The sequence below is a fragment of the Aphelocoma coerulescens genome, chromosome 1, assembly GCF_041296385.1.
Source record: "Aphelocoma coerulescens isolate FSJ_1873_10779 chromosome 1, UR_Acoe_1.0, whole genome shotgun sequence".
Lineage (NCBI taxonomy): Eukaryota > Metazoa > Chordata > Aves > Passeriformes > Corvidae > Aphelocoma > Aphelocoma coerulescens.
This window is the reverse complement of record NC_091013.1, coordinates 113,194,032-113,220,201: the sequence shown is the minus strand read 5'-3', so window position 1 is coordinate 113,220,201 and position 26,170 is coordinate 113,194,032. Positions and strand designations below refer to the sequence as shown.

The 26,170-nt window shown below is 36.9% G+C and overlaps 1 long non-coding RNA gene across 1 annotated transcript in view; it reads left to right on the top strand.

The window, feature by feature from the left end:
* Positions 1–8,640: 8,640 nt before the first annotated feature.
* The window catches only part of LOC138114888 (uncharacterized), a 53,257-nt gene continuing 35,727 nt past the window's right edge, over positions 8,641–26,170 (top strand). The window contains exon 1 of the long non-coding RNA XR_011152867.1: positions 8,641–8,828. This is a non-coding gene — a long non-coding RNA (uncharacterized lncRNA). The remainder of the gene's footprint in view (positions 8,829–26,170) is intronic.

Here is a 26,170-nt window from a genome sequence, read left to right as displayed (position 1 = left end):
CACATAATGGTATTACCTATTCCTGTAGTTGTTTTAACCACCTCCCCAGACTTCAGTACCTGGTCAGGAATATATAAGGCAGATGATTAATTAATTAAGAACACTGCCAGTTGTAGGAAAATGCTCAAACAAACTTTAGGTAAGGTTTGGAATATTTGCCTCATACTGAAAGACTTCAGTAGTTTCTGCTTGGTGCAGAGAAAGTTAAGGGAGAATTTGATCATGGATTATATATATCCACCATGGAATAAGACACTGACCACTGGAAGCTACATAAACTAACAGACTAAAACCACAGACATGTAGTTGAAAAACTGAAATTTGAAAACAATCAAATTTAGGGTAATGTTTGGCTGTTTAAAATGAACATTATATCCCAATGAGGCAACTTACCAAGGGAGCAATTAACCTGTTGGTTTACAATTAAAATCACAGATGGGTTGAAAAGACACAGTTGGGTTCACCTGCAAGTTATTGAACTTTGTCTCATCATTACATGGAGAGAAGAACCATCAGCCCTCAGAAAGGACTTCTGAAAAAAGCCTGTGGCCTGCTTTGTGGTCACTCCTGACTTTAAAATCTTTGTGGTTCCAAACAGCCAACAGTAACAGAATAAATATTAAAAAAAAATCTTAGAAAATGCATAAATCCCATTTATTTTGCCTGCTTTCATTTGTCATAGAATCGTCGAAGGGTTTGGGTCAGATGAGTCCAACAGACAATACTCTGTGAATCTGAGTTCTTAAAGATCAGCTAATTCTAACCCCCCTGCCATGGGCAGGGATACCTTTCCACCTTCCACTAGACCAGGTTGCTCAGAGCCCCATCCAGCCTGGCCTTGAAGACCTCAGTGTGACTTGTGGCAGTGTCAGAATAATGTTTGCTCAAAAGAGTTTTGACCCACAGGCTTAGAATGGGGGAACAGATGAGCACTACCATGAGAATAAAATGCATCCACCAGCTCATTTCTTCTTTATTTGGTAATATCTCTATACATGGCATTATTTAATTTACTTTCCTAAAATTTATAGAGTATAATGAAATACTTGAATGCTACCCACAACTTTAAAATGAAGTTCCAATTCTTGCATTTTGCATTTATTCTGTATTTGACTATTATAGGGTACTCATTTCAATATATTGAATTATCTTGGTGCTGTAATGAAAACCATTAATTTTTTAAAATCAGTATGAGTATAAACAAAAAGGAAAGAAAAAAACCCATGTCCTGCCACTCAAATTTGATTGCTTTTTTGATAGACTTACAAAATTAGTGAATGAAGGATATGCCACAGGTATATCTGCATTTTAGTAAAGTATGATCATGCCTTTGAAAATCTTACAAAAGGGATCCACATTCACTTGAATATGATTGCTATTACATGGAGGAAAACCTAGATGAAAGACAATGAATCAAGTGAACTTTAATGTGGGGTGAAGGGTAGATGGATACTCAAACCATATGCATTCAAATTAATTTTATTCAATGCATTCTGGCCTGATCTGGAAGATGGAGTAAATAGCATAGAGAAATGTGCAAATCACAGTCTGCTGGAAAGTAAATTTTAATGAACATGGGCTAGATCAATAGGAAAGTCTGCCTCTTGTCCCAGTGTGTCTCACATTACAACGACATCAAAACCAAAACCTAGTGAATATATTTTAGCTGAACAAGTATTAGAAAATTTTCTTACTCAATTATTCTCTTTTAAAGCCTAAATGATTCCATGTTTTCTGTCTTGAAATATGTAAATCTAATATGTATTTTCCTTGGCTTTCAGAGGAACTGCCAGAATGGACATGATATTCCTCCCAGTAAGGACCTCAGGATGCTGCTAATAAACTCTTCTACATCCCTCCCTTTCCCAACGTCATTGACCAAGACTGAAGCTTTTCCAAAGGAAAGAGAGTTTAGTGCCAGAAAAAAAAAGGTAAATATGAGGAAGATTTGTATGCTAGTTTTATTACCAAAGAGGGTTTTTAAAAATATTGATTAATTATTTGGACTGTTAAACTGTTAATTGAAATAACAGTAAATCATAATTGCCATGTAGATGGTATCTTTCCTTTTCCCAAAAAAGATTTTGAGTAGAAATCTTTTTGCAATGTTATGAAAGGGAGTTCATCCATGGATAAAAAAGAAAAAAGTCATGTAATATGTTTTACTTCAAATTAGATATGTATGATGTCACTTATGAAAGAATGTTTAAAGCATGATATAAGTGACTATTAGGTAAATTTATAAATTTGGAAACCTGATAACAGATATAGAACCATTTATTTTATGTCTAAATCCTTTCAGAAAGACTTTTCTTTGTCAGCTTTAGCCTGGGCACTAGTATGATTTTGAAAGTATTATCTCCTTTCCTTGGAAAGGTCTTATCACAAAAAAAAAAAGCCAGCCAAAAACCCCAAAACAATCAAAACAAATAATCTAACAATAAGAAATTTTTCTCTTTTTTTTTTTTCCTCAATTTTTGAGGATTTATGCTTTCAATCCTTTGAACTGTGAAGCTCTACATGTGACAATCTCTTAAGAAATACAAAGATACTGAAAATAGATAATACAAATATAGATGTGCAGCTCGGTAGTGGGATCTTACCACATCCCTTCAATATATCAGTGAAAAAATAATCCAAATGAACCATATTTTTTATTATTATCATGATCATCATCATGAGTAACCCATTGAAGATTATAGAACTTCTCTCAAAGTAAGATACTTCTCTGATTAAAAATAATTGTTAAACATATATGATATTTTTATTTCTCTTCTGATAGGTTTAAGAGATGTATTCAGTTGCAGGATTGTCTTAAGGTCAGTTGCACTGCTCTGATTCCCACTGTCTTATTCCCTAAGTTATTCACAGAGAACTGCATTTCTCAGGATGATTACAGGACACAGGATCTAGCTTTCTTTACTTTTTCTTTATCCAGAAATTCCTGAGGAAAGGCTGTGCTGGTGTTTCTACAAGGCTGAAGCGTGTATAGAAATGAATCACTCAGTCTGAGTAACTCAGCTTGAAACGCTGTCTATTTCCCAAACTCCAGTTTTGCCTCTTGCTTGCTATTGCCTCCACGCTCCAAGTGCTCCAAGGCATTCGGTTTTGTTTGTATGGTGCTTACCAGATGGTGTCCTCCAGCTAAGGATTTTCAGCCCAGACTCACTAATGGCTGTCAGGCAGCAGGCTCACTCAGCTATCTCAAGTTAAGTGGAACCCATTAATTTTGCCATCTTGCAGTGACTTGCATTTTCCATCTAAAGATAGCTAAAAATTTACTTCCCGTCTTTCTTTTTTCCCTGCTACCCCCTAACGCGCATCGCTATTTTTATTGAAACGTGCCGTTGTTTTAGAAACGTGCATTTCCTAAGTGATTGGTATTGTCAGGGAAAAAGTCACAAAGTACTGAACTTTATAGCAAAATAAAAAGGACACCTACCAATGTGTGCTCCTTTCATTTCCACCCTATTTCTAAATTGTAGGGCTAGTGGACCAACAAGATTTCTCATAGTTTTTTCTGCCCACAAGCTTTGTCTGCATAGGAAAAGAGAAATACATGCAAACTTTTTGTGACCTGTAAAATCACTCTGCCTGCAGTGACCTGGTGGGGCAGCACCTCTTACTATTCTGCTAATGAGACCCACTGATTCTAAATATCTCAAAGTTTCCACAAATAATGCACAGTGAGTGCAAGCAAATTTCTGCCTGTGAAATATAAGAGAGAAGTTCACCAGCCATATTAGGTACAACCCTGACAAAACTTTCACTCAGTTAATGCTATGGCAAAATTAAAAAGCCAGGAGGGGCGGGGGGGGGGGGGGGGGGGGGGGAAGACCTGCCATAAAGAGAGAGAAAATAATTGCAGCACTGTTCACTAAGGAATAATAGATCACTTTTTACACTACTAATTTGCCTTGCTGCCTCTACTAACAGCCTCTAGATCCCACCTAATTGTACCCCTCTGTTCCTCTGCCAGAGCACATTGTCACGTCTGCAGCTTTGGCTGTCTTTTGCTCTCTTCTCATTGTGTTCACTGACAAATGATGAGACACTGAAGGATGAAGAAATGCAAACTGCATTATATGAACTCTTCAGATCACTCGAATTAGCCAATTTGCTGTGGGAACCTTTCCTTCTAAGTGTTGTTCCATTACTGAGAAAAAATAGGGCTTGTACAGAGCAGGTCAAACTTCGTATTTATGACTAAGATTTTTGTCTCCATTAGTTTTTACAAAAGGAAACACTATTTTTTTTTTTTTTCTCATTCTGTTATTTTGAAACCTCTTTTTCAGGTAAGAAAAAATGAATTACAACTATGAATTTTTTCCAGGTACATAATTCCCTTTTGAGATTTTAATTTACCCCACGCTCAGTGCTTTCATTTCTTGGACCTTCAGATAGGAACTTTGGGGAGCTACAATTCTGTCTCTAGATAATGTTCTCAGTTCTCAGGGTCCAGCCAATTACACTTTTTTGTACATTAACTTGTCCTCTGCAGCCTGGATATCTGGGAATGAGCAAAACCTAGGGGCAGCATTTACTCTGGTATTTTCAGCAGATCATTAATGGATATATTTCCCATCGTCTTTCTGACACTATGAAAAAAGAAAAGATATCCATAGAATAGAAAATTTTAATATAGACACAACAGGAAAACTATTTTCCTTCCACCTCTACCTTTTGGGAGCTGTGTGCATATCCTATGTATGATGCTTTTTAGCATTAATAACTGATCTGTTCATCATGCTATCAGCATGCTCAACAAACAATTATTTGTTTGCTTATTTTCTTCCAACACAGTCTGTATTTCAGCATATTAGCAGATCCAAGCCATAGGAGATAACAAATATTCACACAGGATTTTCTCAGATCTATATTTTGTGCTAGCTACTTATCAAGTATCTGAATCAAGGTTATCATATATTTTTATACAATTTTATACCCATAGTACATGTAGAATAAATATTTTCTGCACAAATTATTCTGTACTCTGGAATAAGAATTTGCATATAATTCAGGAAGACTGGAATGTAGCTTATTTTCCATTAGTATGTACACAAATATTTATGTTGATTTTTCTGTCCAAAAGTTTTCAGTTTGCTTGTTGTGAATTGCGTATCATTTATTTGTCATCAAAATAATGTTTTAGGAATTGATTTCCAATTCCTTAGCTGAAGCTGGATGGTAATTTGGAGTTAAAGTGTAGCACGAAGGAAGTACTTTTATGCTGAAATGAGCATGGACAAAAACCAATATGATTAAAATAGAGTGGCGAAATTCTTTTATAATTTTTCATACTAGCAGGAAACTCTCTAATTTGACGACATTCAACTATTCTATTAAAAATCTGAAAGTTAAGGCTCAGAGTGCTGTGTGTTCAAGGACTGCAGAGTGGAATGCTCTCTGTGCCCCAGACACACATTGTTCCAGAGCCACTCCAGGGCGCAGCTGAGTCCTGCAGTCACAGCAGTGGTGACTCAGGGAAAGATTGTGTGAGGAAGGACAAAGTGCTGGCCATCTGTGGGAACTGAGGGGAAAGTGTGAGGAAGAGCTCTGTGAGATCTATGGTGGGAGAATGAGCCGGGGCAGGAGGTGCTGCAGATGTCCATGCAGCCTTTGAGAACCTCATGCCAGAGCAGTTATTCCCTGTAACCACTGGCCAGTAGATATGAGCCCATGGAGGACCCCATGCTGGAGCAGGCAGATATTCCCTGGAGGAAGCTGCAACCTATGGAGGACCCCAGGGAGGAGCAAGCTCCTGGCAAAAGAGGAACTCATACAGGAGCTGGTGTTCTGGCAGAAACTGCAGCCTGTGAGAGAACAATACTGGAGGTGTCTGTGCCTGATGGACTTTACCCCTAGGAGAGGATCAATGCTGGAGCAATTCTTGAAGAACTGCAGCCTGTGCAAAGGACTTTCATTGGAGCAGTTTGTGAAGATCTGGTTCCCATGGGAGGGACCCCACACTGGAGCATGGGAACTTCTTGAGGAAAAAGGAGCAGGAGAGCTGAAGTGTTATGAACTAACCACAACTCCCCTGTCCCATCTCCCTGCACCACTCAGGGAAAGGAGGCAGAAGATTCCACAAAGGAATGAAGCTGAGCCAAGGAAGAAGGAAGGGGTAATGGTAAGATGACGTGGTTTTATTTCTCACAGTCCTACTCCATTTGTAATCCCATAAGTGATGCATTAAATTAATTTTCCCCAAACGAAGTCTGTTTTGCCCATGGTGATAACTCATATGCAATCTCCCTGTTTTCATCTTGACCTATGAGCTTTTCCATATTTTCTCCTCCTGCGCTTTTGAGGAATGGGAGTGAGAGAGTGGCTGGGTTGGCATCTGCCAGCCAGAAAAGGTCAGCTCACCACACTTTCAAAGACAGTTACAATTGTCTGTCACTCAGAATCTGCTCTCTCCTTTTGAGGCCATAAACTCAACGTTACTGTCATGAAACTAATATAAAGTACACTTTCACTTTCTAAAACTATGGCAGTATTCTTGAAGGTGGCTTTGAGTCTTCTCTGTGCACACTCCAGCTAAATGTTTATATGCATGACAGTCCAGCATTTCCATTGGATTTTGAGGAGTGTTTATGATACTTAGGTATCAGAAAATTTGGGCCTGATTTATGTCGAAGTTTTTTCAAGTGTAAGAATAAGATTAAAATATTTTGCCAAATATTTCTAACAATGCAGCCAGAAGAGTAACTGAAATTAAATTGGTTATAAGTTGATTTTTAAATGAGTTTCTTCCTTAAGGGCAGCTGTTCATGAGCTAGCCTGCTCATTTTAATTCAGTGGACTCTTAGTATATTTTTTGGGATTAGTAACAAACTTTCTAATATACCAGTCTTTGAATTTTCAAATATATTATTAAGTTGGAAAGTTGGAAATAAAAAAAATTTAAAGAAGTGATATTTTTTATAAAAGATATTAGTTAAAAAAATTAAAAGTAACTGTACATTATGCTCAAATTAGTAGTGCTATAAACTTCAAGGTTTTTCACATTATTATTATTAAAAGAACTGACAACAATGACTCAGTATTTTTTGTATTTCATTTATGACACAGTGCAACACTTTGTGATTAAAGTTAAAATGAAGAAAATGTTTTTTGATTGATTTACAGTAAATTACAGTAAATTTAATCTTTGATTAACATTTCAGAAGGAGGAAAAACAAATGAACATGCTATAAAACATGTTAATGATGATCATGATAATGAGAATGTTCTTAGAATAGATAATGCCTTAATGAAGACATCAAGGTGTTATGTAGATGTTCCCCCCTGCAGGTTTTATAACAGGCAGAAGAACCTTGAAAGAATCAACAATTTTTGAAAAATTGTATTGGATTTAAACCCTTTCTGCCATAAAACATAAGGAAAAAAAAAAAAAAAAAAAAGAGAATATTCCCTTGCCATGTTTTAACTTACATTGATTGTGATGCTTGCCTCTTTCTATATGTATTCTTCCATTTTCTTTGCCACAAGGTTTTGCATTTGCTAATATTAAATCTCCCCTATTGGCTGAAAATGTCACAGACCAAACCCCTCTTTTTCATTTCACTTTGGCCTCTGTTATTTTATTTGTTGCTGTTTTGTAAGTTGTGGTCAAAATTGAACAATCACTCTAAAGTTACCAGCAACAGATGTGGAGCTGCTATTCCAAGCACAAAAAAAAAGAGAAACTGTACAGGGATTTCAGATTAATTGGTCATGAAATCACCTAAAAAGTTCTAAAAGTCATTATGAAGTATGACTTCTAAAAAACCTCACTATATACAGAACAATGATTTCCTTAAAAAAACAAAGAACTACTCTCTGTGCCTCCAGTGATCTGCAAATGAAATCTCGAGAACTACATCCTAAATGAAATGGACAGGTTGTAGATAAACCTTTCTTTTCTAGATCATTGATAGGAATATGAGAATATAAAATGGTGAGTAATGGTTCATTATGAGATGAATATCATACATAATAAAGTAATTCCAATTCAGATTGTTCATCTGGGCCCAATCACAATTTGGCCAGAAGATCTGTTCTGAGGTAGGAAAGAAAAAAAGGACATAAGGGAGTTAGGCACTTAACAGCAGGATTTTAAGAGTATTTAGCTTCTGTCTGTCATGACAGTATGAATGAGCCATCTAGCAGCCCATGAAAAAACTCATCACCCAACTTCCACTGTACTGCACGGAGCCATCACTCCTTTTTCCAAAAGCTGAAACTTACTCTCATTTTTTCTATTGGATCACCTGCTGCATACCAAAGTCTCTTAGCTAACAGCTATTCTTTATCAGCACCCACTGTTCCTGCTCTGAAACTTCAAATGTAACAAAAAAGCCCCCTAACTTCATCCTTGGGCACCTACTATTTTGTTAAATGTTCAGGTCTATGTATCCTAGAGGCCCTACTATGTTTCCACATGCAAAGCCTTTTTTTTTTAACTTAGCATGTCCTCTCTTTTCTTAACATCCCTGCATGAGCCTTCCCACTTGCAGTTTGAGTTTCTTATATTCAATTAACTTTAGCTTATTTAACCTTGAAAGGGCAGATGCTCCCCACTAAGCCATGTAGTCCTCAGCTTCTGGTACAGCTGTATTAATCAGAAAGTGTGAATTAAAACTCAGGGGAAGGGTGGAGCACTTTCACAGGCAGCCTTCTCCAGAAAGGTCTCTGACTCCATCTCAATGGGATTGGTTAATGGGCAAGTGCTGTAAAGCAAAGGCTGGGGGTTGAGTTTTATCTCTCTTTACTTGGTGTTCTTGCTGGGATTAAAGCACGTGGAGTGCTGCTACCAGTGGCTTGCAACACTGCTTCATCGTGATGTAAGTGTTTATGTGCTTTCTAACTGCTTAGAACCTCCGGCTTGCTGACAGAACAGAAGGATCTTCTTGCTTCCAAAACAGTTTTGAAAGGATTGTTGCTGTGGGTTCTTTTTATCTGCAGTCTTATTTGAAACACTTCATCCAGGAGATAGGATAACTAGCCCAAAGCTTGGAGTGTGAATTTGGGTTTATGGCTCTTGTCATGCAGGTGCCTGTGTTAAGCATGAAACCGTATGCTTACTTGAGGGGAAAAAAGGACAATATTCCTTTTATATGTTTTCTTTCTCTTATCCTCTTCCAATGCTTTAAAAAGATTTAGAAGGCTTGGATCCGAAGATGGTTGAGCATGGAATGTGTGTCCTTTGGAGAAAGGAAAGTTTTAACCTTTCTTTTTGGGAGTATTTGTGCTTTTGGCTACCGACTGAGGACTGGCCTTTAGGGGTGGTTCACAACTGTTTTTAAGGTGAGGCAATGACTTCAGCCCTAGTGTTTAATATTTACCACCTCCCTGTCCCAGCTGAAATCCACTTTCTGTTCTTGCAGTTTTTGTCCATCTCTGTGTGCATCTGGACCTTTTATACATGATATAAAGTGACAACTGATACCAAATGATATTGACAGGCCTTTATTGAACTTAATTACTCTTCAGAGACTGGCATGAATCAATCCTCATAAAATTCATGTGTCACTTTGTGATGTGCCAGCTTTAATATGGAGGAAATGAAGGGAAAGGTCTCTGAGAAAGGAGTCCATTTTACTAGCAACACTTTATTTCTTCTTAAATTATTGATGGACTCTGTTCAAGTGAAAATTGTCATAAACATTTGTCAATTAACTTAGTAAACTGATGAGGAATGCTGAATAAGGATGAGAAAATTCAGTGGTGACATTCAGTTTGGCTGTATTCTGCAGTGTAGTAAACACCATGAACTTCCATTAAAATTAGTGAATTTCCTGAAAATGCAGTCACAACTATGGCAGATGAAATTTTTTACCAGTGTAAAGTTCAACATTTAGTGATGTATGAAATATCTTATACTGTTTTGGGTGGCTTTTCTTGATGCTTTGTGTGTTTTGTTTCATTGTGGTTGTTTGGGGTTTTTTTGTTTATTTTATACTTGTTACACAAAGCTATGAAATTTTACTTTTTTAATGTAAGTATCGTGGTTGCATCTGAAAAATGACAAGTTATGAGCTTCACTGAAAAAAAATAGGTTAACATATTCTATTGTTCATCATGACACACAGGTCCTTTTCTGCCACCTTGCTTTCAAGCTGGGTGTGTGTGTGAGGGAGCTGATGTGAAGGGCACCATTTCTCTTCAGAAGATGTATACCTCCTTTCACATTAGCTGCAAAATTTATTCTGTGAAGTGTGATTTCAGGTCATTTTGGAAGCAATTCAGGCGTAATGTGTTTCAGTTCCTTCCTGTATTCATATTTTGCTCCTTCCTGTCTACATCCTTTATCTCATTCAGTAGGAACAGCTTTTGAATTTATACTTCATCAATTCTTATCATTTGGTGAACCCGTCACTGCTCGGCCTATACAAGTAAAGGTGTCAGCTGGTGTGTAGTCAGCATTAAAGCTATTCATTTGGAGTAGTCTTCTAAATTTTTGTCTGCTCCCCTCCATTCTTACTGAGATGCTATTCTAACTCTCCTTCTAATTTTCTAAATACAGTTAAACTTGTCACTTTTTCACAGGCAATATGCTCCCAGCTTTTTCTTATGTCTCTCTTCTTCTTTTGTCTTCTGTGGGTTGGTCATGTTGGGTGGTTCTTTGCCTTTTTTTTTTTTTTTAATTAATCCTCCTACAACTTCCATGCTAAAGAGAAGTATCCTCTCTTGTGTTTTCTGTTGCTAGGCTACGTGACTCATGTTCACTTAAGACACATTTCTGTGGCATAAAATTGTACCATGAAAATGCCCAGGTTTGATTGATGTGAGGTAGTTTGTGGTATTGGAAGCACTGTTTGCCACACTGTCATGTTCTATCCAAGCTGAATTACCCCACAGAGTAATGATTTCTTAATATAACTACCTTTATGAGTCATAGCCATTCATGTCTTAAGATATCCTTGTTGGGCTGTATCTATAGATACTCTGCACATCTTTGAGTAGACCTTCTTGCAGCTTGTTCTAACTTGATAACTTTTGTCTTGAACTTAATTAACAGCTTTCAATGTGCTGGAAGCTTCTCCTTTTCCTGCTAGAGATTAAAGCTCCAGACATGTTCTTTCAACCAAAGGTTAAAGTGCTTAAGCCTTTCATGTGTTTGGCTTCCTTGAGGTGACGTTGATTTTCAGAGTTAGCTGTTTTTATGAAAATACTAGTAAAATTTCCTCCAAGTTTTTTTTCAGGAATTTGGAGTATATGTGGATGAATTAATCCCTCTTGAGTCTTTTCAAGAATGCACCAAATAGTATGCAAAATTATGTCTGGAATTTTAAAAAATTGTTTATGTTCCCCAGGTCTGATTAGCTACTATCTATTACTGCTTTTTCAAGCAATGTATTAAGCAGCAAAAGTATTTGGAATTGTGTAATTTGGCCTTTCTCTTCACAGCTGGAAAACATGAAAAGTGTTTCTTCAGTAATATTTTAGATTATTACTTTTTTTAATGTATTAATCCTGATTTATATACTTAATTACCAAGTGAGGAGATGAAGTTTGCACTTGAAGAACAGTGGGATTTGCAATGTTCTGGTTTCTTAAGGAAGGTTTATATTGCTTTGTCATCCTTGCTCCTGAGAAAATTGTCATCTAGTTCAGGCAATGAAGGACTATGAAAATAAAAACAGATTTTGAAATAATTACAGATTTTCTGTGTAGAATACCTATGAGAAGATAATAAAAGTAATAAGGAATGTTGTGCAAGTCCTAATTGAGTTCTGTTTGTGATCCAGTGTGGCACAATGTTACCTTTGTATGTGGTGCAATTATTTCTATCTATATGATTACAAACTCAATACTAACAAAATCCCATCCAGCTGAGCACATGGAACATATATTACTAATATAAAGTTGTTTTGAATTAAGTTGCCTTATAAATGAGGATTAGTGGCATGAAATGGGCTTTATGTGCTTTGATGTAAAACATGCTGAAGTGCTGTAAACACAGCAAGTCCACATTTACGATTGGACATCTTTGTTCATAAATTCAAGCTTTTAAATCTTGTACTACTGCAGAACTCTCAAAGGATTTTTCCACTAATAGTGCTGACTTGCCAGCAAACTTCTGGCATCTCAGCATGGCAAGACCTGAGTCAATTGCTAGTTTCTCATCTGGATAACAGTGAAAACCTGTCGTGCATTCAAGCAAGGAGCTTGCTGGGGTCTGAGAAGGCCAGATAGCAAGGAATCCTAGCAGAAATTCTGTAAAATCAACTTGGAAGAGATTTTGAAGAGGTCACTTTTCACTTTCAGCCCAAAGGTAGAATCAGGTCTTCCTATGCTATTCCTGATGCATATTTATCTAGCTTGTTCTAAATGTAATAATGGAGATTTGGCTGCCTCCCTAGGCACTCCCAGTACTTAGCCATCCATAGTGCTATGTACTTCACCTGGAAGTCCCTTGCTGCTATTAAACCCACTACTTATCTTCATCAGATGTGAAGAAATGTTTATTCTCTACTAATAAATATTTTAACTTGTACAAGATAGAAAAGCTGTTACACACATCTTCCTTCACCATCTGTTAGACCGAACTACCTCATTTCCTTTCAGACTTGATCACAATTTTCACTCCTCTCAAAATTCTTTCCTAGTCCAGCCCCAAGTGTTTTGTATTTTCCTTGAATCACAGTGCCCAAAAATGGAACAGTGTTTGCTTTGGAGTTTTACCAGCACCTAATGCCACCAAAAATTTTCTTCATGCATCTTACAGCCTACTACTGTACTTTATATTGTGCAGCATAGCAACTGAAAAGAGGAGAGAGACTTGGTCACCTTGGATTTACAAGTAGTAAAGTTTCCTGTCTATTTTCCTGGACATCATTCAGACAATATTAAAGGCCAGATTTTACTTCCAACTTGAGACAATGCTTTCTGAAACATGGGTTATTCCAGATTGTTGCTGAATTGGTATGTAGACTAAAGTTTTGGATAATTTTGATGAACAGGAAGTACCTGTTTAATTTATGATACTGCTGATATATTGCGTGATTCATTTTGTGCAAAAATACTTTTTAAGCGATCCCACAGCACAATCCAGGAAATGTTTTTTACTTAAGGGGATTAATTGCCATATCTCTGAAAGCCATGGATGATGTTTGGAAAATGGGTTCCCCTATAACTACACAGATAGCACAGATGCCCTATTAAAAACCCCAAAGCCACATCATGTGGCATGGTTATCTTCACCACATGAAAACTTATACTGTGCATTATCACCACGAAATAGCTAAATAAATAAATAGAGCCTGCAGTATTTCAGGTTGAAAAACTGGGGCACTTCACAAATTGACATCTTGACTGTGCCCTTCGTGTGCTGCCTTCTTGCTTGTTGCATTGGTATTTGAGTTGGTCATTAACAAGATGTAGGGAGGAGAAAAAAACCCCAAAAGATGGAGGTAGAAAAAAATTCCACAGTAATTCAGTTGCATGAGGTGCAAAATGCTTTGTGCTGGAAACAAATATTCTGCTTCTGTAAACAGCATCTCAAAGTAAAAAGCTCCCAGTGCTCTCCTCTTCCCTCTAGCCCTCCTCACCCCTTCTAGTGGAATGACACAAATAATGACTTGATGTTTGGCTTGGGTGAATCATGGCCTTGGTAGCAGAAGTGCTATAATTATCTCATTGCTACTATCACAGCGTTGCAAATATTAAATGCAAAAAACAATGTTTCAATCGCTTTGAGGTTTTGACACTTATTGAGAAAAGCCATGGAGTTCACAGTTAATATTTCCTCTCTTTCAGTTAATCTTTTGAGTATTTTCAGCACATTCCTGCTTCATAAGCCACAGATTGTCATTATTAGTAGAACAAGCTTCTGGAAGTCCATCTCTGTTCTGCTGATTTCACTCTATTGTCAACCACAAGCCAGGACTCACTTAGCAGAAAGGATCCTCTGATTAGCTTTCCCTGCATGCCACCTATGTAATCAGGCTTCTGAGAACTGGAATAAGCCTCCCCATCTGCTCAGGTAATGAGATAAGGTGCACACGCCCTCCAGCTTCAGCAGCAATGGAAGGAAAGATGGCAATTTGGTTGAGCCCTTATTGTCTGTTTCTTGGAAAGGTGATTCTCCACAGCTGTATTAATACAAGGAAATTAGAAAATGAAATGAGAGTTCGAGAAAAGAGGAAATTTTCAGGCTTACCTGAATTTATTCTATTAATGTTTAGAAAGAAAGGTGATATTCATAATCACCTTAAAAAAGCTTTGTAGTACAACTCTTTGGGGTTTGGCTGTTCTGCTCTTACTTTAGGAACCTTGTTTCTGGACTACTTTGAAAAAAGTCCGCCTAATCCATGCCACTTAATCACTTTTTTCCTCCCAATTTAAGTGACATGTGTGGCTCTTACGCAGAACCTGTTCCCTCTAAACCTGATGAATTCCATTCAGAAATATTCATTGTGATGACTCAAATCAGGCATGGAGAAATCTGTGGTGGTATATTAGGAACAGCTTTTGGCACCTAAGGTTTTTAGGGCACACATCTCTGCTTGTTCTTCTGTTTTTATGCTGAAGAATGGGGGCTACTCCTTGGTATGTTTCTGTAGAGAAGAGCTTGGAATTGGACGCATCTTTGAGTCTAAACTACGTTTAAAAAAACCTGCTAAGTAATATCCTAAGGCAAAGAAAATGAGCTGAGAAAGAGCTACTCGTTTTTTACTGAGTACTTGTATTTGATCAAAGGTTAATTCTGAAGGATTATGTTGTCTTTGTGTGTTTATTTAGAATAAGATTAGGACAAATGTTTAGTTTATTATTAAAATGTTCTACACAGAATTTTCCAAAGGACACTTCATACTTGACCTACTAAATATTTGTAAACCAAGTGCTGCTTCTGACTGAGGCAAAATTGCTAAAATTAACCACAGCATAAGGTCCTAAATGTGTTTATTGGTCTATCAAAATGTTTTCATCTGTGGTGTTCTGACATTTGCAGTTAGTCTTAGTCCTAAACTACATTTTCTATTCAAGATTAACCAGATGATTAATATTTTGCAGTTCAGCATAGTGGAAGTAAACTTGGGGCTTTTTATGGATGTTACTCCTTCCATTTATATTGTACACATTTACTTACCTTTTCCTATTACTTGGTCTTTAAAGTCTAACAAGAACATACCCAGATATACCCTCTTTACAACATGCAACAGAACAGGAGCTTGATTGGAGAATCTAGCTGACAAAATGACAATGGCAAATGTTCATGTAACCTACCTATATCTGCAGGAGATCTTTTGAAACATTAGATTCATTAGAAAGGAGATGTTTATTTGTGAATAATTTTTACAAACATACCCCTCCCCCCCCACTATTTACTAATTACTTTATATAAGCAAGAAAATTAAGAAAATTCACAGATTTCAGAAGGAAATCATCTATATTTCTCTTGTCAGGGATGGTTCTGTATTCTGTACGGGAGATTTTATTTTTCTTTCCCTATATTTTCTTAGTTGCAGCTTAATAGACTTGGTTTCACTCTGTGGCCTAAGAAAGGGACAAATGTCAGTGCATGGGTAGAGGGAGTGTAGGGAAACACCAAACCAAGCACATCAAACACTTATTTAGTGCTTAATGACAGAGCTGTGGTTTCAAAGGGGCTCAGGCCATTAAGCGGCTTAAAGCAGAGGGCAGGTAAGAACAACAAAGGAAGCTCTAACACCATTTCAAATGTATGAAACTTCTGTTTAGAGCTAAATCAAGGATGCTTGTTCATGAAAAAGCTAGAAAAAAAATCTGTTAGGCTTGTTTTAGAATCATGAGGTAGCATATTTTGAAAATCAATATTCAAAACACTGATTAATTAATCTCTCTTAATTATTTCAGAATAGTTCTGAAGAATAACAGAGGAGTAAAACATTAAATATAGAGCAGAGGACAAGTGAGGAAGCCATTTCAGATTGCTGGGTTTGGGAATGTCTAATTTGAAGTGGGGCTTCGATACATCTTGAAACACAGAGGAGTAACATACAATTCCTGTTTGGTCTGAATTTGTGTGGCTTGAAAAATAATTGAAGTGGCATTTAGAAATACTGCCTAATATTTATTTAATGGAAAAAAAACTCCAAAAAACCAAACCTAACCAAGTCTGCTAAAGTGTACAAGAACTGGCCAGGACACTGTGGGAGGTAATGAAATCTGCCTTTAGTGTGGCAGTAGTGGGTAGTGGAAGAAAACTCCTCGTCAGCTTGAGATAACTGCATGGATGAGGCTGAAGCATGGAGCTCTAGAGACTGCTAGGGTTGGAGCTCCTTGCTGCTAGTCACATAAGAATTTCAGAAATGTGTAAGTGCTGTGCTCAGAGACATGGTTTAGTGGTGGGCATGGCAGTATTAGGTTAATGGTTGGTCTGGATGTTCTTACAGGTCTTTTCCAACATTAATGATCCTTTGATTCCTGACCTGTATGAAGGTGGATGTGTTATTTCTCTGCATTTAATAGGTAAAGCCAGGTGGAGCTGGTAATGTGATGATATTTTGGAGAGTGGGCCTGCAAGACTCAGTAACACCTCAGTGGCTAAAAAGATTCTGCCTAAATTTCCCTGCTCTGCTGCTCCCTCCTCCCCCATTCTCCACCAGCTGCTTCTTCAAAGTACTTGGCTACAATTTCTCATGTGGAAACCTCAGTTTTTCTGGCCTTGGATGCAACCTTTTTCTGTGACAGCTGTGGACTTGCCCACAGTTTATAAGTTGTGATATTTGGAGGGGAAACTGCAGAAAAAATTATGGGAGATGCTAGAGAAGGAATTCTTGTTCCTCTTTACTCTCCACAGGTTTAGTGTAAGAGAAATCTTCATCTAACCTGCATTTTCAGTTTAGTTACTCTAAAAATAGAATCTTGTTTCATATTTGGTCTGCATTTTTTTTTCCTTTGGTAAATCAATATGTTTAAGTCCATTTGTGTTTTCCTCCCACTTTCTTCCTTTGCATACACACTACAAAAATAGCATGTAGAAATTATCTTTCTGTTGCTTCACTAACCCATGAAGATTGTAATTCTACTTTAGAAGACCCTCCATTGCCAGAACTGCTCCACTACTGACTTAAAAGGCTTGTAAGAGCTGCTCTTGTACATGCAATTTATGCCTAGTTTGATACTCACTTTCTACTGCTGTTAGATATGACACTACAAAGGTACATGGTAGATTCAATGGGATTTTGCAAGAAAGAGATCATTTGGATAAAGCACTCCTAGCTCCTCTTAGGCTTACACAGTTGTAATTCCTAGTTACTGCTATTTAAATTTATAAAAATTATCCTTTGCTTTGTAGCATAGGATGCTCTTGTCTCGGATTTTTACTGGAATAAAGATCCTACCTCTAAAACCTAACCCTCTAAAATTTTATTTATGTGACTGCTTAGTCAGTGAGTCCAAGATCAGAACACATGAAAATTTTATTAAGCTAAAGTTGTCTAGAACTGAATGAGAGAATATTTTTTGCAATACCCTTATAGTTACTTTGTAGAGTTCTTAGCTTAATTTTAGTATTCTAAAATAAGTATTAACAACCCATCTGATTAAAAATAATTCTTATTTATTCTTTCTTATTTTTATCTGCTCTGATGAAGCTCAGTACTTTACCTCATTTCCAAGAGAAAAAGTGGATCATTTTAGGGCTGGATTTTTTTAACTCTATTGCTGTAAAACAGATAATTCTCTACAGGATGACAGAAGTCTGTCCTGCATTCCCTTATATCTCACTCAGGTTTACTGCAGGTAGTAAAGAGGGAAATTAAGGGATACACCAAGAGCCTCGTAAGGCAGTGTGTTTTAGCCCCAGCCAGCAGCCAAGGCAGCAGCTTGCTCACTCCCACACCAATGGGATCAGGGAGAAAATTGAAAGGCTAAAAGCTAGAAAACTGGTGATTTGAGAGAGACAGTTTAATAGGGAAAGCAAAAGTCATGCAAGCAAGCAAAGCAAGGAATGAAATCTCTGCTTCCCATTGGCATCCCCATCCCCAGGAGAGCGGGGCCCTATCACATGTAATGGTTACTTTGGAAGGAAAATGCCATCACTCAAGCCTCCTCCCAAATCCCCCCACTTTATATACGAGCAGGATGTCACATGGTCTGGAACATCCCTTTGGTCACTTTGGGTCACCTGTCCTGGCTGTGTCTCCTCCCAGACACCCCCAGCCTCCCTGCCAGCATGGCAGTATGAAAAGCAGAAAAGATCTTGGCTTTGTGTAAGCTCTGCTCAGAAATAACAAAAACATCAAGCCTTTGTCCAGCACAAATCCAAAGCACAGCCACATGCCAGCCACTGTGAAGGGAACTAACTTGACCTCAGCAAACACAAACCTGCACAATTGGTGTCAACTCAATAACAGAGAAAGTCAGATTTTAATTTTCTTGGATGCGGAAAACAGCTTCCAAAAACAGGGCAAATATGTTTTACTTATGTCACAGTGCTTTGCTAATTTTGACATTGATATCCTTGGCCTAATTCTATTAGGAAATATCCTGCTTGTAACTAGCTTTATTTTTCCATTTGCAAGTTTGACTTTGGCAGCATTGGCATGGTGTGGAGGGTTTTCTTTTGCTCAGTGGTTTTAATTTCTATCCCTAAGAGGGTGGCACCCTTCTGTCATGTGCTGGTGGAGCACTCAAGGCAGGAGCTGGTGTGCCCTGGTCCTTCAAATTCACTTTCACACAATGGAGCCAGTGGGAGCAGAGAGAGTGAGCTGGGAGCTACAACAAGCTATAGGCCCTAAGTGAGGCACTTATCAACTCAGCCAGAGTTAATCAAACCATCATTTTCTGCAGTAAAAGGTCAATTTTAGGTGAATTGGACACTTCTCTCTGCTTGCAGGAAAATGTGAGGTGACTGCAGTTAATTGAGGCTTGTGGTTAAATGTGCATAACTTTTGGCTTTGCTGTAGCTACTTTTTTTTTGCTGATTTTGTTGTTTTGTGGAAACTTGTCACTGAGTCATGCTTTCTGTTTTACTCAGCATTGGTTTATTTATGTCTCTTATCCTTTTTGTTGCAGAAGATTTCTTGCAAGTTATAAAAAAATGGGGCAGGGAAAAGTCTCTGCAGAAATGTAACATATTGTTTTCCATTCTCTCTCTAGTTTCTTTGCAGTAATGCACAGTAAAACTCATAACTGAAGTGTGTTTTTGTAAACTGAGGGTGATTTAGACTTCATGTAAAATAATAAAATAAAATAAATCTCCGTGGTAGGAGATCAAGAAAATGAAGAGAGAAGCAAGAATTACCTGGTAAAAGAACATGGGACAACTGGTGCCTTTCAAGCAAAACCAGATGACATAGACATTGCCAGACCCTATAGGACAAACATAGGGCTCTGATCACTCACCCTTTTAATATTAAAAAATTGTAGGTACTCCTCAGAAGAGTTTATATTGGACATATAAGAACACTAAAAATACTCCACTCATTGACTAACAAGCAGAGAGCCTTGACATTTAGATTAATTTGAAAATTACAGCTCAAGATTTATCTTGTGTATGCTTAAAACATTAGCAAACCAAATTTATCCAGACCTGGTAAAGAAATTGGGAAACTGGGGAAAGTATTTTCACATTTTATATTTGATTAACTGTGCATCTGACAGTGTAAAGCAAATCCATCTTTAAGAACAAAATTAAATATGTACCAGAAGTCACTTTCTGACAATCAGAAAATCAGATTTTATGTCATCACAGCTAATATTAGCAAAATGTCCATAATATGATAGTATTCAGAGAATAAGTTTCACCTTTTACATTGCATACAGTCTAAAATCATCCCCTCATCCATTGCTCCTTTTAATCTTTTTTTTTCTTTATCTTACCTACAAAAGCATCTTTATTAATAGTGCTATAGAAGTTGAGCCAGCAGGATTTCTTAGATCTTTTAATAACCCTTTGAATTTAAGCTTTCTTTACTTTCCTTTTATGATGTACCTCGTCTAAAAACTTTAAGGTTGATCTAACTCTCCTGAAAGCTTTCCTTTTTTGCTTTGACCACCATACAGGAATGAATATTTCATAAGGGGAAAAGGTGTTTCTTTCCTACCTGATGAAGCTGTGCCCAAAATCTGTATTCGTCACTAGCAATAGTGTCCAGGTGAGATAGTGTTGCTGACCAGCAGGCTTGTTCCTCTCTTGCTCTCAGAAGTTTGCCAGAAAACAAAGTGAGGATCCTATTTTTAGTTGACAAATTTAGCACCTGCTCCAATGTGATACTTCTCTAGAAGTGGACTGAACTGCCAAAGAAAAGTACAAATCATCAACACATATTGGAAGGGAACAAATATATTTTCAAATCAAAAGTATGTCTTAATTTCAGAAAGCACAAAGAAGCATCAAAATCAAATATTTTGTACAGTCATGTTTAATTTGGTTTAAAACCTGAAAACAAATCGTACACCTTGGCTATTAGATCCCTATAAAAGGCTCTTCTAATGATATGGATGCATGAGCAATAATAGCCTTGGAGGAGAAAAGTTAATCATTGAATGGGATTTGTTGCTATTTTATGGATAGATAGAGATATAGGTCTGTTCTACTGTAGGTTGCCCCTGCTACCTTACCCATGGGGTCGGTGTCTCTGAGGCATTTTGGGCTTGTTGGTTCTGGCCCATGAGCTTCAGGTAGATCAAGAGGCAAGCAAGGCTGAAAGGAAAGCCTTGACCCTGATTTTATTACTGGCTGCAGGAGGTAGTGCTAGGAGAGTGCTTCATCTGTCACGTTCACAGACAGCTCCACAAGCCCACGAGTTTGCTGTGTCTTTTACTTTAAAAACTCCAGAGAGACTCTGGAACAGGCAGAAATGTGTTCTGTTATGGTATAATGTCACTCTTGGGGTCCTAGGGCTATGTCTGACCTTTTCCTCATTCTAAAGGTAGCATGTTTTCATGTGGAGCTGTGATTGCTCTTGCTGGTCTCTGTTGTTCAGCCAGACTTTTGCATATTGTGAGGGACCAGTGTGGGAAATGCAGGTTTAAGGTACTGGGGAGGTCAAAACTGTCTCCAGCCATACAAAAAAAAAAAAAAAAAAAAAAAAAGCTGCAGATGGAAGAGATGAGACTGCAGCTGAACAGACAGTGTTTATCAAGTTGTTCTCTTATCTTGAATGACTCTTGAGGTCTGGAAAGAAGTGGCCATTAAGAATCCGTGGCAGGAACAGTGGGATAATAATCCTCTTTACAGATTGCAATTTAACTTAAATCACGGTGTGCTAAATAGCATTGTAGGTCTAAAAAAAAAAAAAAACCAAACCCAAAACAGATCAAAAACCTTGTTTTTCAAACTCCATACTGAGTATGTTACTTTGACTTTTTTTTCTTGTTATTGAGAAACAGGATTTGGGCTCCTCTTTGAGTAATTGGAATTATGCCAAAAGATGAACCCATTTCTTGAAATTGATTTAATACCTTGACTATATGACAATATTAGTTTATTTCTTGTATGTTATTTCCCTTAAGAATGAGTGACACTAATATTTATTTTTAACTTTTTACTTCTGAAATCCTAACCTCTAATATTCTGTCTATCTGCATAGCTAAATTTTCACCAAACTGATATAAATCCATAGGAATATGTGCATATTTTTATATATCTTATTATCTCACCAAAAAAAAAAAAAAATATATATATATATATATAGCTTTTCCTCTAAATACTGGAATTACTAGAACTGTTCCAACTATGCCAGAAAAAGAGATGATCTACTGGTGTGTCTACAGTGAAATGGCTATGGATAATGGCTTCTAAAAATTGTCTCAATATGTGCAGAGATATTTTGCAGGCTTCCTGGTACACAGCAATTTACCAAAGGAAATACTATCATATACACTGTATTTGCTGGGTAGGACACAACAACAGTAAGAAGATAAGTGAGGTTTGGATCCAAACTAGCAAGACTTGAGGTATTTCAACTGTTAGGAACTATAGGATAAACTAACAAAATACCAAGCAGCCTTTTCTTTTCAGTTATAAAATATTTATGCTGTGGCTGCAGTCAAAAAAGCTGCTGTGCACACTCCTTCCTAACCCTTCATTCAGCTCATAAGAGTTAAAATTACTTTTCTTTCTTACATGGTCAAAGACACTTTTTTTTTTTTTTTCTCTCAGACTTAAGTGAGGGAAATGACCAAGTTTTACTTGGGGTGTGCTTGTGCATGAACACTGTGCCAGGCATCCTGGGTTGAAAGACTTCAGGGAGATGGGATGGGCAAATGAAATAATGTAAAAATTCTCAAGTTGAGACAATTTTGCCCGCAATTTATGCTATGGTTAAACGTTTTGACTTTTTGGACTTTTTCTTTGATTCCTTTATGTATTCAACAGAATTGGAAACTTGGTCAGCAGATTAAATCTTTTGTCTTGCAGTTTGACTATTACCTCAGATCACTTAAGAAACAGAAATGCCTTGTAGTTACAGAATCATTCAGAAGAGTGGGTGTTAAATTGAAGAACTGCAATTAATAGGTTCTTGTTTCATTTTGAAAATGGATGGGCTACTTCTACCTATTATTTATTGTAACTGGAAAATTATGTGAGTGCTGATGGAGGAAGTTCATTTTCCATGAGCAGATAAAATCTTCATGAGTTCTGTTCTGTCATATTTTTGTCTGCTTTTGTGATTTTTATGTCAAGTTGCATAGAAAAGTTAAGCGAAAATGTTTCTTTTTTAAAAGTATTTATGATAGGCTTGCTTCTTTGCAAATTTTTGGTGTAAAATTATTTGTGAGGATCAACACTAAGTTTTCAAAAATCTTTTAATGTTGGAAAGAAAAAAAAAAAAAGAAGGGGGGACTATACTACTATACACATGACCTGTGATTAGGTTAGCTCTTGGAGCTTAAAAGCAAATTTCTGGTATCTTTAAGCTTATGACATGAACCTGATGCTTGTCAGCAGATATAAGCAAATTTAAGCTACCACTTCTATTTTTGTTTCTTGCCTCTCCTTAGGTGCACACAAAACTACACCCTGACACACACACACACCCCCCCACACCCACCTCTAATGTCCACCAGGTCTTTCAAGTTGGGAATGAAGGATGGGAAGTGCAGTCGGTTGTTGTTGGGCAATGCTGAGCTGCTCCCAGCTTAGACAGGTCATGATGTGAAATTAAACTATCCTGTGACTTACTGGAAAATCTTCCCTGAAGTCCTAATATATGGCCTCAAAACTAACTTTAGGAAGTTAATTGTAGGGATGGAAATCCTTAAATGTTTGCTGTCTTCCAATGCTGTTTACTATAAAATGCCATTTTTCCTGAAATATTCCTTAGAGATAATGGACCAATTTTCAAACCTCCACAATGAAATGCCCCAAAGGAAAACTCTTCTCAAGTTTATCAGTCTTTTTCTGTTTTATTGCAGGGAAATGTGTTGCCCTTCATGGAATCATAAATAGTAATACACTACAGAAATAATATTTCCTCACTTGTATCACTAAGAAAGAAAAGTAGTTAAATGAGACAATAACCTTGGATTGCAGTACTTAAGACACAAATTTTGCACAATTTCTATACCAGCTTGAGACAGATCGAGTTTACCTGCAAATCTGTGATGATTTCAGCTGTAGAAAGTGCTCTTACCTAAAACTTCCTTTTATTAGGGAATGGGTGTTTTGGAAAACATAACCTTGACCTTAAATAAATTTCAGTTTAATAATGAACCAAACTATACAATTACTTTTTGTCTTGTCTGCTTCACCTCCTGATTTTTTCTTTTAAAGGACTGGGGGCTATACTAAAAGTGGGAAATATTTGTGATGCAGTTACAGTAAAAGGTAAACCATTTTACTCTCTGAAATATTGAAGTCAAGTAGATACTTTTTAGTTTCTCATCTCTTTCCTGCCTTTAGATGAGTGCATGTCTGCTTTATTTGCATAAATTATGCAAGCTTATGGCTGTTTTGGGTTGACTTTCTACATCTTTAGTTTCTTTTGGAACTCAGGGAGAAGTAAATTAATCAAGCTACATGCTGGGGTAATTGGGAATATCTTTTGCTGTATGACAGCAGTGACTAAGCAGCCTGCATTATTTTGCTTATGGAATACTTATAGAGGTAATTCAAAGGAGCAAATTACTAGACGTAAAAAAAGTGATATGATTAGGTATAAAGCTCTCTACTGAAAATTTTTGACCCAAAAATGACTCTTTGATATGTTCTTCAAAGTGCCAAAGTCAGTACAGAGCTCTTGCTGGAAAGTTACTATGAGTAAAAAAAATAAATCAAGTTTAAAACAGGCCTTAGAAACTGAGGTATCTGGCTTGAAAAAGGCAAGACAATAATTCAAAATGCTTTGTCTGGTAGTAGAAAGCTCAAAGGCTATCATAACATTAAAACACCTAGTGATGGTTTTTGAGAAGTGATTCTTTAGTATGGTGGGTGATCATAAAACTTACAGTAAGAAGCAGAAGCAGCATGTGCTTTAGAAAATATATTATGTGTTTCCAAGTAGAATTCTGCCACATCTGAAATTACTGGAAGGGTTTGTTGTATTTTTTTTTTTCCCTCTTCACCTGACAGTCCCCTTACAATTACTGTATTTTAAAGAGGATTGTCAAAATGCTTCTCAGCCTATATTCTAATGAAATATTTATATGAGCTCAGGTGCCAAATAGACCATTAAAGAGAACTTAAACATTCAGTTGGGTGAAGAAAGATATAAACCAAGCTTTAACATAGCCTCAGTACTACACCACAAAATAAATATGCATAATGAGCATCCTTCATATTAATAACACTAACTATGGGAATTAGTAAAACTTAATGGAGCAAGAGCAGATTTTTTTTTTTTTTTTTTTTTTTTTTTTTTTTTTTTTTTGCCACTACTTTCCAGGAATTGGGAGAAATTTTTTAAGCGGAAGAAATTTTATATGACTCTGGGGATCTGTTTTTAAGGCCTGGTGACAATTCACAGTGTAGCAGGAAATGGTGAGAGAATAAGCAGATAAACTAAAAGCAGAAGGTAGTAATTTGTATGTTTCCTCGATTTAAGGCCAAACCAAGTAATTAAAGGCCGAATCAATTAACATGATAGCAATATGAACAAGGCGACCTGTGATAGCCTGTGACTATTCCTGTATTCCCAGTTTAATATTTCTATTTAGAATAAGGCTTATGATGCTGTGGTATGATATTTTTGAGCTTATATGAGAGCATGATTCCAAAATAGACTTTTCTTTTGTTTTTCTTTGAATTTGTAGCACTTGAGAGGCAAAAGCTGCTCAGAAAGTATCCCCAAAAGATCTTTGCTCACAGCTGCCTTCAGTTAAGTGTTTAGATGCAACTCTCCTGCCTCAAAGAAAACTGATAGCATAACCCTGCAATTTAAAAGAGCTTCTAAAAGATTTAGATAACCAGTGCCACAATTAACACATTCAGTAACTTCCCTGCCCTGTGTATTCCCTATCTAGTGGGAATTGTTGGTCCTATAGGCTTTTTCTGACTGCTGTTCAAAGAACCCAAAGATCTTAATTTGCATTTGTTTGTAATCCTTATCATATAACTAGACAGATATGATAATCTTCTTTGGCTATTTAATTGCTGATACTTTGAGTAACTTTCATAAGCACAGTATTAAGCACAAGCTGAAGAAACCTAACCTCTGAGCTCAGCAACACAGTCACATACCGCTGTTATGCCCTTCTTTATTTCATATGGCGGTAGAGAAAAACAGCATTTCTACTGCTTTTTTTGCTTTATAAATTCTGTAATTTTTCTGAGAAGTGTTCCAGTATTAGGTTACCTGTTGAGAGGAATGATCATGGCTTCATGATGCAATTTTGAGCTCCACTGTGAAGGGCAGTGTACTGACAGATAGGTCAATGTCAAATGTCAGCGCATTTGAAACAGTTGTCCCCAGTGTTCTGTCCCTGCTCTGACTTCACCCAGCAGCTCCATGGTCTTACTAAATCTACTCACCTGACTCCAAACACATTCATTATCTAAACTCTTTTGCATTCATAATAATAAAATAGTTATGTTTAAATTTTCTTATTATAAGAGAGAACAAATTTAGTCTGGCATATGTTTTTATATGCTTTTATTAATGGGACTGGGGCTGCTGGTAGTACAACTGAGCTGGTCTAAAATCCTAAAATGTTTCTTTGCTGAAATTTTGAGAAAGTTATAGTGCACACATGCTGCTACCCACACACAGACAGAGTGAAACACTTTGCCAGTAATTGCAGCATATTTTTG